Source organism: Eschrichtius robustus, chromosome 1 (genome assembly GCF_028021215.1).
Source record: "Eschrichtius robustus isolate mEscRob2 chromosome 1, mEscRob2.pri, whole genome shotgun sequence".
NCBI classification, from domain to species: Eukaryota; Metazoa; Chordata; class Mammalia; order Artiodactyla; family Eschrichtiidae; genus Eschrichtius; species Eschrichtius robustus.
Genome location: NC_090824.1, coordinates 78,668,852 through 78,680,958, shown reverse-complemented (window position 1 = coordinate 78,680,958; position 12,107 = coordinate 78,668,852).

Sequence of the window (12,107 nt, the reverse complement as noted above, 5' to 3'; positions counted from 1 at the left end):
GCCGGGCTGCCTGCAGCAGGATGGGAGGCGCCAGATTGCCATCGCGGCCATGGTGGCCAACTTCACCAAGTCTACGCCCAACCCGCCCTCCCTGTTGCAGCATGATGAGCTGGAGACCTACTTCCATGAGTTCTGGCAAGCGATGCACCAGCTCCGCTCCCAGGTGGGTGCGGGCGCGGGGCTGCAGGCAGGGGGCGGGGAGGGCCCGGGCTCTCCCGTGGTTCTCAGGCAGGCCCTCGCCACGGGATTCTTCCGCTGATGTCACCCCGCACGTGGTGACGCCCTCGGTGTCAGTTTCCATCATCAAACCCCACGCACAGGGCGTGTAAAAAAATGGAAGTGGATGTCCTCGAGGCTCTGGAGCCTGGAAGCCGCAGATCAAGGAGTCAGGACTGGTTCCCTGCATGTTAAATACGTGTATTCAAGAGTTGCCTTTAAAAAGACAAAAGAAAAGAAAGGAACGTTGCATGCAAGTCTGGTGACAGGCGGTGATGAGAACCAGAGGGTAGGCTCTGGGGCCGGGAGCGCCGTGCCCTGTGAGGCCCTGGGGCTGCTGCCAGTCTCGGTGGAGGCTCAGCAAGTCCCAGGGACTTCCCCACCGGGGGGGCGGGGGTGTCCCCAGCTGAGCGTCTGGGCCCAGGACCCAGTGCTCCTTCAGTCTTCCTGCGGTCAGCCCTTCGTCCTGAGAGCGATGCTCTCACAGGCTGCACCGGAGCGCGTGGGGACACTTTACTGAGCTGTGCAGCCGTCACTACTGCCCTATTTTGGAACATTTCCCTCACCCCAAAAATGTCCCTCACGCCTTTAGTTATCATTCCCTCCCCTCCCCTGCCCCTGACAACCAGGAACCCACTCTGACTCTGTGGATCTACCTGTTCTGGATGTTCCCCCTCAGTGGGGTCACACCGTGTGCCCTTCTGTGTCTGACTTGTCTCGCTGAGCATCGTGTTCTCAGGGTGCATCCACGTGGCAGCGAGTGTCAGGGCTTCACACCTTTGCGTGGCTGAGGGCCGGAAAAAAGACAAACGACAAGAAAGGCACGTTACCTGCGACTCTGGCGACAGCCGGTGATGAGAACCAGAGGGAAGGCTCTGGGGCCGGGAGCACCGCGCCCTGTGAGGCCCTGGGGCTGCTGCCAGTCTCGGTGGAGGCTCAGCAAGTCCCAGGGACTTCCCCACCGGGGGGGCGGGGGTGTCCCCAGCTGAGCGTCTGGGCCCAGGACCCAGTGCTCCTTCAGTCTTCCTGCGGTCAGCCCTTCGTCCTGAGAGCGATGCTCTCACAGGCTGCACCGGAGCGCGTGGGGACACTTTACTGAGCTGTGCAGCCGTCACTACTGCCCTGTTTTGGAACATTTCCCTCACCCCAAAAATGTCCGTCACGCCCTTAGTTATCATTCCCTCCCCGCCCCCTGCCCCTAACAACCACGAACCCACTCTGACTCTGTGGATCTACCTGTTCTGGAAGTTTCCCCTCAGTGGGGTCACACCCTGTGTGCCCTTCTGTGTCTGACTTGTCTCGCTGAGCATCGTGTTCTCAGGGTGCATCCACGTGGCAGCGAGTGTCAGGGCTTCACACCTTTGCGTGGCTGAGGGCCGGAAAAAAGACAAACGACAAGAAAGGCACGTTACCTGCGACTCTGGCGACAGCCGGTGATGAGAACCAGAGGGAAGGCTCTGGGGCCGGGAGCGCCGCGCCCTGTGAAGCCCTGGCGTTGCTGCCAGTCTCGGTGGGGCACGGGCAGCGCCGTCCCCCGGAGCTGCTGGCCAACTCATCAAGTCCCGGCTGGCCAACCCCGGTGCGGTCGGGCCGAGGGAAAGGAAAGGGGCTCCCGGACCGCCCGGCTGGAAAGCGCGGCCTGCACACAGTGCCAGCCCCCCGTCTCCTTCCTCCCGCCCTCCAGGCCTCTTCAACCTGCGCCAGATCGTCCTGGCCAAGGTGGACAAGGCCCTGCACACGCAGACGCCCGCGGACCCGGCCCAGGAGAATGCCCGCCTCTGCCAGGAGGTCCTCGGGGTCCCAGCCACGCCAGGTAGCCAAGTGCACGCCGGGCCCACCTTAGCGGTCGCTTGGCGGCTACTGCCCAGGTCAAGAGGATCCTCTGGTGGTGTGTGAAGGGGGACCGACTGACGGGCTCTGGCCGAGGCCCGCTGACCTCTGGCCTCTTCCTGCCTCGGTTCCTGGGCTGGTCCCTCCAGCTGTGGCCCGCGGAGTCCGAGGGTGGGGTGGGCGTATCTGCACGTGCTTTCTGGAGAGCCTGGAAGAGGCAGGAGAGGGCTTCATACCCCGGACGGAACGCGTCGACGAGGTTTGCCCGTGCGTGTCGGTGCGGAGACGCAGTTCACTCCCTCGTGAGCGCTTGAACCCGCGCTCTCCCCGTGCTGGAAGGTGAGCCCTGACTCATCCCTCGGAGCCTCGGGCAGCTGACCTTGTAAGAGGCTTCGGGGTGAACCCTCGTGAGCTTCAGCAGAAAGTCGGCAAAAATTTATTTGTGTCCCTCCACTGAGTTGCCCGCAAGGTCCCCGTTTTCTAGAAGTGTTGGGCCAATACTCCCTCTAGTGGCAGGGGACTCAGACAGGGCTGCTTTGAGGCCCCCTCTCTGGGGAAGGGGCACGGAGCGGCCAGGGGGCCGGGCAGGAGCTTCTCCGCGTGTGTCCCAGGGACCCACCTGCTTGCGACCTTCGGCCGCCTGGCAGGAAGCTACGACGCCCAGTCCTATGGCTACCTGTGCAGCGAGGTGTACTCCGCGGACACGTTCCACACACGTTTCAAGCGGGAGGGCGTCCTGAGTGGCAAGGTGAGAGGCCAGCCTGCCATGCAGACCAACACGGAGGTCCTTGGCCTGGGCCTAGATGCCTGTGCCGCCCGCCTGGGCCTGCCAGGCTCTGAGGGCCCTGCCCTGGACCCCCTGCTCCCCTGCCCTTTCTTGAGTCACAGCAGAGGTGGCCACACCCACACCCTCAGTGAAGGGGGTGCTCCACCCTCCTGCAGCCCCACCCCCTCTCGTCAGGTTGCCATGGACTACAGAAGCTGCATTCTGAGGCCAGGGGGCTCCGAGGATGCCAAGGGCATGGTGAAGCTCTTCCTGGGTTGTGACCCCACGCAGGACGCCTTCCTCCTGAGCAAAGGGCTGCAGGTTGAGGGCTGCAAGCCGCCGGCCTGCTGAAGGCACGGGGTTTTGCCCACCCAGGCGGGCCGGGTGCCTTAGCGCCCCGTCGGGGCGGGGGAGGGGCCGCGTGTCCTCCCAGCCCCTGAGTCCCCGGCGGCCGGCCTAGGCCAAAAGTCTCCACCTGGAAGTGTCTGGAGAGCCTGGCATCAAGGCTCCCCCTTGTTGCACTAATGCAATCCCTTCCTGGGGAGCTTTCCTGGTAACAAAACGGTTCTTTGAAAACGCAGCCGTTAATAAAAAGACTCTACTCCTGGTCTCTGCCTGCCGTCCCTTCCACCACAGGAGTGGCATGGGGGCCGTCACACTGGGGGGAGTTCTGACCTTGGTCGGGGATCAGCCCTGGGGCCGTGGTGACGCGTCTGGGTCACTGGGAGATGGCTGAGCTGTGGGGTGAGTTCAGACGGGGATGGTGCCCCGCACCCCGGCCGGGCAGGCTCTCCAGTGAGGGGGTGTCAGTTTCCTGCCAGCCTCTCGCCCGTCACTGTTTGGCATCTCGGGGGCTGTGATTGGCTGGAGCTGGTTCTGGCGGTGGGCACAGCTGTGGGAAGCCCGGCTGTGGCTGTCCCTGTCCCCGTGTCCTGTCCTCCTGCTCAAGGCCGGCCGGCTGGCTCCCTCTGATCATCGGCAGCTGCTGAAGTCTGGACCACAGCAGGGGGCCGCCTTCCTGGGTCCTAGCGATTCCTCCCAAAGGCCTTAGGGATGTGTTTTGGTGGCAGTAGGAATTCAGAGAGGGTGCTGCACCACTGGAGCGGTAGGGTGGCTCTGGACCGTCCCGTGTGTCCTTCCCGGGCCTTTGAGCTCCTCGGGAGCCCTGCCTCCGGCCCTTCGCCCCCACAAAGGACGCCAGGCAGCGGAGCGAGCGCGCGGGCGGCGCCCCGACCTTCTCCCCGTGGCCCAGGCGGGCAGGCGGTGCCACGCTCTGTCCTCCCCTCAGCCTGCCCGCCCGTTCTCACCCGCCCTAGGGCAGTCGGTTGTGGACCAGGCTGTGGTGTCTGCCCTTCTGCAGCCCCGGCTCAGCTCCCTGCACCCACTTCGGTGCCTTCTGTGTTCTGGGCTGGTCGCAGGCCCAGAGCCGGTGGGCAGGCACCCCGTGGCCGGGAGGGCTGTTCGTGTGAATTCCCTGGGGCTTGAAAAGGAGCACAGCCGGCCTTCCATCAGGCACCTCTCGATGGATATGGAAGGGGCGTGTCGGGGCCTGGGGGCTGCTCGTCTTCCTGTGCACCGAGCCCCCAGGTGGTCCCCGTGCAAAATCCAGGTGTGGCGTTGGCACCCCAGCCGTGTGCCGGGCAGTCCATGGCGGGCGACACAAGCCTCGGGCTGGTGGGCCACAGGGTTCCTGAGCGGCAGGTCAGGACTGAGAGGGTGAGGCCTTTCCCCGGGTCCAGGGCCCAGGCTGATGCCGGCTGGAGGCCCCTCCGCTCACCGCCCGCAACCCCCAGCCCCTGCCCTCACGTGAGCCCCCAGGGCTGAGCTCAGGTGTTGGATGCCCAGGCTCCCCGGTAGCCCAGCCCGTTCCCAGTCCTCCGTGGTCACTGAAGGGCTTGGAAGCGGGTTGCCCCACAGAGACTGCTGTTCTCCGAGCCCTGGGCAGGGGGCAGGGAGGACGGGCACAGGGCCCTGCAGGGGTGTGGTCGCCGGGGCAGCCGGAGCAGCTCCACACAGTAAGTAAGAGCACCTCACCAAAAAACAGTGCGTTTCTCCAGCCGCCCCGGGACCTGAGCTCAGGTCCTGGGGCAGGAAGGGGCAGCACTGCAGCTGTTAGCTGTCACTGGGGGTCGACTGTGGCCCGGTGCCACCTCTTAGATCGTCCCCCGTCCCCTTCCGGGGTTGCGACCGGACCCCTGCCAATCGGGTTCTCACTCCTCCCCATCCCCTACGCCGGCTCCACGAAGGTGGAAGGAACACATTTTTAAAAAGGCTGGAGCCTGGGCTTCCCTGCTGGCGCAGTGGTTAAGAATCCGCCTGCCAATGCAGGGGACAAGGGTTCAAGCCCTGGTCCGGGAAGTTCCCACACGCCGCGGAGCAATGAAGCCCGTGCGCCACAACTACTGAGCCTGCGCTCTAGAGCCCAAAAGCCACAACTACTGAGTCCTCGTGCCCCAACTACTGAAGCCCGCGCGCCTAGAGCCCGTGCTCCGCAACAAGAGAAGCCACCGCAATGAGAAGCCCACGCACCGCAACGAAGAGTAGCCCCCGCTCACCGCAACTGGAGAAAGCACACACGCAGCAAGGAAGACCCAACGCAGCCAAAAATAAATAAATTAAATAAATAAATAAATATTTAAAAATCATATTAAATACCTATCAATGAGATTTTAAGAAATAGTCAGGACCAGAGCCTCCCATCAAGCCTCTTAGATAGCCTCAACCACCAGAGGGCAGACAGCAGAAGCAAGAGAAACTACAATCCTGCAGCCTGTGGACCAAAAACCACAGTGACAGAAAGATAGAGAAGATGAAAAGGCAGAGGGCCATGTACCAGATGAAGGAACAAGAAAAAACCCCAGAAAAACAACTAAATGAAGTGGAGATAGGCAACCTTCCAGAAAAAGAATTCAGAATAATGATAGTGAAGACGATCCAGGACCTCGGAATAAGAATGGAGGCAAAGATTGAGAAGATGCAAGAAATGGTTAACAAAGACCTAGAAGAATTAAAGAACAAACAAACAGAGATGACCAATACAATAACCGAAATGAAAACTACACTAGAAGGAATCAATAGCAGAATAACTGAGGCAGAAGAACGGATAAGTGACCTGGAAGACAGAATGGTGGAATTCACTGCTGCGGAACAGACTAAAGAAAAAAGAATGAAACGAAATGAAGACAGCCTAAGAGACCTCTGGGACAACATTAAACGCAACAACATTCGCATTATAGGGGTCCCAGAAGGAGAAGAGAGAGAGAAAGGACCAGAGAAAATATTTGAAGAGATTATAGTCGAAAACTTCCCTAACATGGGAAAGGAAATAGCCACCCAAGTCCAGGAAGCGCAGAGAGTCCCATACAGAATAAACCCAAGGAGAAACACGCCGAGACACATAGTAATCAAAGTGGCAAAAATTAAAGACCAAGAAAAATTATTGAAAGCAGCAAGGGAAAAACGACAAATAACATACAAGGGAACTCCCATAAGGTTAACAGCTGATTTCTCAGCAGAAACTCTGCAAGCCAGAAGGGAGTGGCATGACATACTTAAAGTGATGAAAGGGAAGAACCTACAACCAAGATTACTCTACCCAGCAAGGATCTCATTTAGCTTTGATGGAGAAATCAAAAGCTTTACAGACAAGCAAAAGCTAAGAGAATTCAGCACCACCAAACCAGCTCTACAACAAATGCTAAAGGAACTTCTCTAAGTGGGAAACACAAGAGAAGAAAAGGACCTACAAAAACAAACCCAAAACAATTAAGAAAATGGTCATAGGAACATACATATCGATAATTACCTTAAACGTGAATGGATTAAATGCCCCAACCAAAAGACATAGACTGGCTGAATGGATACAAAAACAAGACCCATATATATGCTGTCTACAAGAGACCCACTTTAGACCTAGGGACACATACAGACTGAAAGTAAGGGGATGGAAAAAGATATTCCATGCAAATGGAAATCAAAAGAAAGCTGGAGTAGCTATACTCGTATCAGATAAAATAGACTTTAAAATAAAGAATGTTACAAGAGACAAGGAAGGACACTACATAATGATCCAGGGATCAATCCAAGAAGAAGATATAACAATTATAAATATATATGCACCCAACATAGGAGCACCTCAATACATAAGGCAACTGCTAACAGCTATAAAAGAGGAAATCGACAGTAACACAGTAATAGTGGGGGACTTTAACACCTCACTTACACCAATGGACAGATCATCCAAAATGAAAATAAATAAGGAAACAGAAGCTTTAAATGACACAATAGACCAGATAGATTTAATTGATATATATAGGACATTCCACCCAAAAACAGCAGATTACACGTTCTTCTCAAGTGCGCACGGAACGTTCTCCAGGATAGATCACATCTTGGGTCACAAATCAAGCCTCAGTAAATTTAAGAAAATTGAAATCATATCAAGCATCTTTTCTGACCACAACGCTATGAGATTAGAAATGAATTACAGGGAAAAAAACGTAAAAAAGACAAACACATGGAGGCTAAACAATACGTTACTAAATAACCAAGAGATCACTGAAGAAATCAAAGAGGAAACAAAAAAATACCTAGAGACAAATGACAATGAAAACACGACGACCCAAAACCTATGGGATGCAGCAAAAGCAGTTCTAAGAGGGAAGTTTATAGCTATACAAGCCTACCTAAAGAAACAAGAAAAATCTCAAGTAAACAATCTAACCTTACACCTAAAGAAACTAGAGAAAGAAGAACAAACAAAACCCAAAGTTAGCAGAAGGAAAGAAATCTTAAAGATCAGAGCAGAAATAAACGAAATAGAAACAAAGACAACAATAGCAAAGATCAATAAAACTAAAAGTTGGTTCTTTGAGAAGATAAACAAAATGGATAAGCCATTAGCCAGACTCATCAAGAAAAAGAGGGAGAGGACTCAAATCAATAAAATCAGAAATGAAAAAGGAGAAGTTACAACAGACACCGCAGAAATACAAAGCATCCTAAGAGACTACTACAAGCAACTTTATGCCAATAAAATGGACAACCTGGAAGAAATGGACAAATTCTTAGAAAGGTATAACCTTCCAAGACTGAACCAGGAAGAAACAGAAAATAGGAACAGACCAATCACAAGTCATGAAATTGAAACTGTGATTAAAAATCTTCCAACAAACAAAAGTCCAGGACCAGATGGCTTCACAGGTGAATTCTATCAAACATTTAGAGAAGAGCTAACACCCATCCTTCTCAAACTCTTCCAAAAAATTGCAGAGGAAGGAACACTCCCAAACTCATTCTGTGAGGCCACCATCACCCTGATACCAAAACCAGACAAAGACACTACAAAAAAAGAAAATTACAGACCAATATCACTGATGAATATAGATGCAAAAATCCTCAACAAAATACTAGCAAACAGAATCCAACCACACATTAAAAGGATCATACACCACGATCAAGTGGGATTTATCCCAGGGATGCAAGGATTCTTCAACATACGCAAATCAATCAATGTGATACACCATATTACCAAATTGAAGAATAAAAACCATATGATCATCTCAATAGATGCAGAAAAAGCTTTTGACAAAATTCAACACCCATTTCTGATAAAAACTCTCCAGAAAGTGGGCATAGAGGGAACCTACCTCAACATAATAAAGGCCATATATGACAAACCCACAGCAAACATCATTCTCAATGCTGAAAAACTGAAAGCATTTCCTCTAAGATCAGGAACGAGACAAGGATGTCCACTCTCACCACTATTATTCAACATAGTTCTGGAAGTCCTAGCCACGGCAATCAGAGAAGAAAAAGAAATAAAAGGACTACAAATTGGAAAAGAAGAAGTAAAACTGTCACTGGTTGCGGATGACATGATACTATACATAGAGAATCCTAAAACTGCCACCAGAAAACTGCTAGAGCTAATCAATGAATATGGTAAAGTTGCAGGATACAAAATTAATGCACAGAAATCTCTTGCATTCCTATACACTAATGATGAAAAATCTGAAAGAGAAATTAAGGAAACACTCCCATTTACCATTGCAACAAAAAGAATAAAATACCTAGGAATAAACCGACCTAGGGAGACAAAAGACCTGTATGCAGAAAACTATAAGACACTGATGAAAGAAATTAAAGATGATACCAACAGATGGAGAGATATACCATGTTCTTGGATTGGAAGAATCAACATTGTGAAAATGAGTATACTACCCAAAGCAATCTACAGATTCAATGCAATCCCTATCAAATTACCAATGGCATTGTTTACGGAGCTAGGACAAATCCTCTTAAAATTTGTATGGAGACACAAAAGACCCCGAATAACCAAAGCAGTCTTGAGGGAAAAACATGGAGCTGGAGGAATCAGACTCCCTGACTTCAGACTATACTACAAAGCTACAGTAATCAAGACAATATGGTACTGGCACAAAAACAGAAACACAGATCAATGGAACAAGATAGAAAGCCCAGAGATTAACCCACGCACCTATGGTCAACTAATCTACGACAAAGGAGGCAAAGATATACAATGGAGAAAAGACAGTCTCTTCAATAAGTGGTGCTGGGAAAACTGGACAGCTACATGTAAAAGAATGAAATTAGAATACTCCCTAACACCATACACAAAAATAAACTCAAAATGGATTAGAGACCTAAATATAAGAGTGGACACTATAAAACTCTTAGAGGAAAACATAGGAAGAACACTCTCTGACATAAATCACAGCAAGACCTTTTTTGATCCACCTCCTAGAGTAATGGAAATAAAAACAAAAATAAACAAGTGGGACCTAACGAAACTGCAAAGCTTTTGCACAGCAAAGGAAACCATAAACAAGACGAAAAGACAACCCTCAGAATGGGAGAAAATATTTGCAAATGAATCAACGGACAAAGGATTAATCTCCAAAATATATAAACAGCTCATTCAGCTCAATATTAAAGAAACAAACACCCCAATCCAAAAATGGGCAGAAGACCTAACCAGACATTTCTCCAAAGAAGACATACAGACGGCCACGAAGCACATGAAAAGATGCTCAACATCACTAATTATTAGAGAAATGCAAATCAAAACTACAATGAGGTATCACCTCACTCCTGTTAGAATGGGCATCATCAGAAAATCTACAAACAACAAATGCTGGAGAGGGTGTGGAGAAAAGGGAACCCTCTTGCACTGTTGGTGGGAATGTAAATTGATACAGCTACTATGGAGAACAATATGGAGGTTCCTTAAAAAACTAAAAATAGAATTACCATATGACCCAGCAATCCCACTACTGGGCATATACCCAGAGAAAACCGTAATTCAAAAAGACACATGCACCCGAATGTTCATTGCAGCACTATTTACAATAGCCAGGTCATGGAAGCAACCTAAATGCCCATCGACAGACGAATGGATAAAGAAGTTGTGGTACATATATACAATGGAATATTACTCAGCCATAAAAAGGAACGAAATTGAGTCATTTGTTGAGACGTGGATGGATCTAGAGACTGTCATACAGAGTGAAGTAAGTCAGAAAGAGAAAAACAAATATCGTATATTAATGCATGTATGTGGAACCTAGAAAAATGGTACAGATGAGCCAGTTTGCAGGGCAGAAGTTGAGACACAGATGTAGAGAATGGACATATGGACACCAAGGGGGGAAAACTGCGGTGGGGTGGGGATGGTGGTGTGCTGAATTGGGCGATTGGGATTGACATGTATACACTGATGTGTATAAAATTGATGCCTAATAAGAACCTGCAGTATAAACAAACAAACAAAACAACTAATACTAAACTTTCATTGGGTTATTTGTATGGAAATATGTTAATATAAATGTTTCAGACATTACATGAAATTTCTAAAAATCTTATATTTGTATGTGTATGGAAATATGTATGGAAATATGTTAATAGAAATGTTTCAGACATTACATGAAATTGCTAAAAATCTTATATGTTCTGGTATAATGTTATATGTAATAATCCTAGTTATTACTTTAAAATGTATATCTCAGAAATAACTAATTTTCTTGTCAACTGCATTATTATGAACTTTCATCAAATCTTTAACCGTGGTCATTTTTAAGTCTTTTGTCATAAAGAAAAAAAAAAAAAGAAAGAAATAGTCAGTTAGTTAGTTAATTGTGCCGGGTCTTAGTTGCCACAGGCCAGCTCCTTAGTTGTGGTAATGAGATATTTTATATTCTTTTTTGTTCCTGAACAAAGGCCTCAGAATCCAGTATTTATTTGATAATGCTCGCAGCATAGCTCAGCACGGAATAGCCACATTGTTTTCCTTTGGCTGCTATGTACCAAACAGCCTTTTGTACTGTTTTACCAAATGCATGTATTTAACACCTGTTTTAAAAAACATAGTGAGATCTCAAAAACTTGAAATTGACTAAAGTAAGATTCTCTCTGTAGTACTACTTATTTGACCAACACCACCTGATAACACCGGTGTGGTGCACCGAGCCTTACTCTAGCATATCGGGATACACCCCGTTTCGACAAGTGTTCATCCTCCAAGTCCCCAAGGCCTCTCACACACTGCCAGTGAAACTGCTTCCTGCTTGGGAAAGAGTGCCCCAGTTCGTTTCTTTAGAAGCTTGAAGGCTATGTAAGCCCTCCAAAAGGTTAGAGGGCAAAGAACAACTCTAAAACTGGCACATTTGTTTAAAGAAAAAGACTTGTCAATATTACAAGAGCCAGCTTGCTTTCACTTGTGACACGTTTTCTTAGGAGGCAAGGGATGTGGCCATGTGACTTGGACAAGCTGTTTCCCTCTGTCTCAGTGTCCCACCTGTGAGTGGGTAGTCTGACGAAGCTTAATGACAGACATCTGAATAACGATCATGAACAGTGGCATCTAATTTCCAAAATAAAAACAGGAGAATGAGTATGTCTTTCACAACAGGACGTCAAGTCTACCTCAAAGATATTGGTAGCCTTGAGTCCACTGCTTCTCACTGAGTGCAACTGTGCCCCCCAGGGGACATCTGGGGAAGTCTGAAGGTGATTTTGGCTGTCACGACTGGGAGGAGAGAGAGGGAATGTTACGGGCACCTAGTGAGTAAGAGGTCGGGACCTTGCTAAACACTCTACGATGCACAGGACTCACACACCACAGCAAAGGTTTATCTGGCCCCAAAAGTCAATGCCTTGGTTGAGAAACCCTGCCTTAGAGCAAACCACGGATACTCATCTTTAGCAGGTAACAGGGCATTTACTACCCACCTGTAAACCTACAGACTTCCCGACTTACACAGCTAATCCTGTG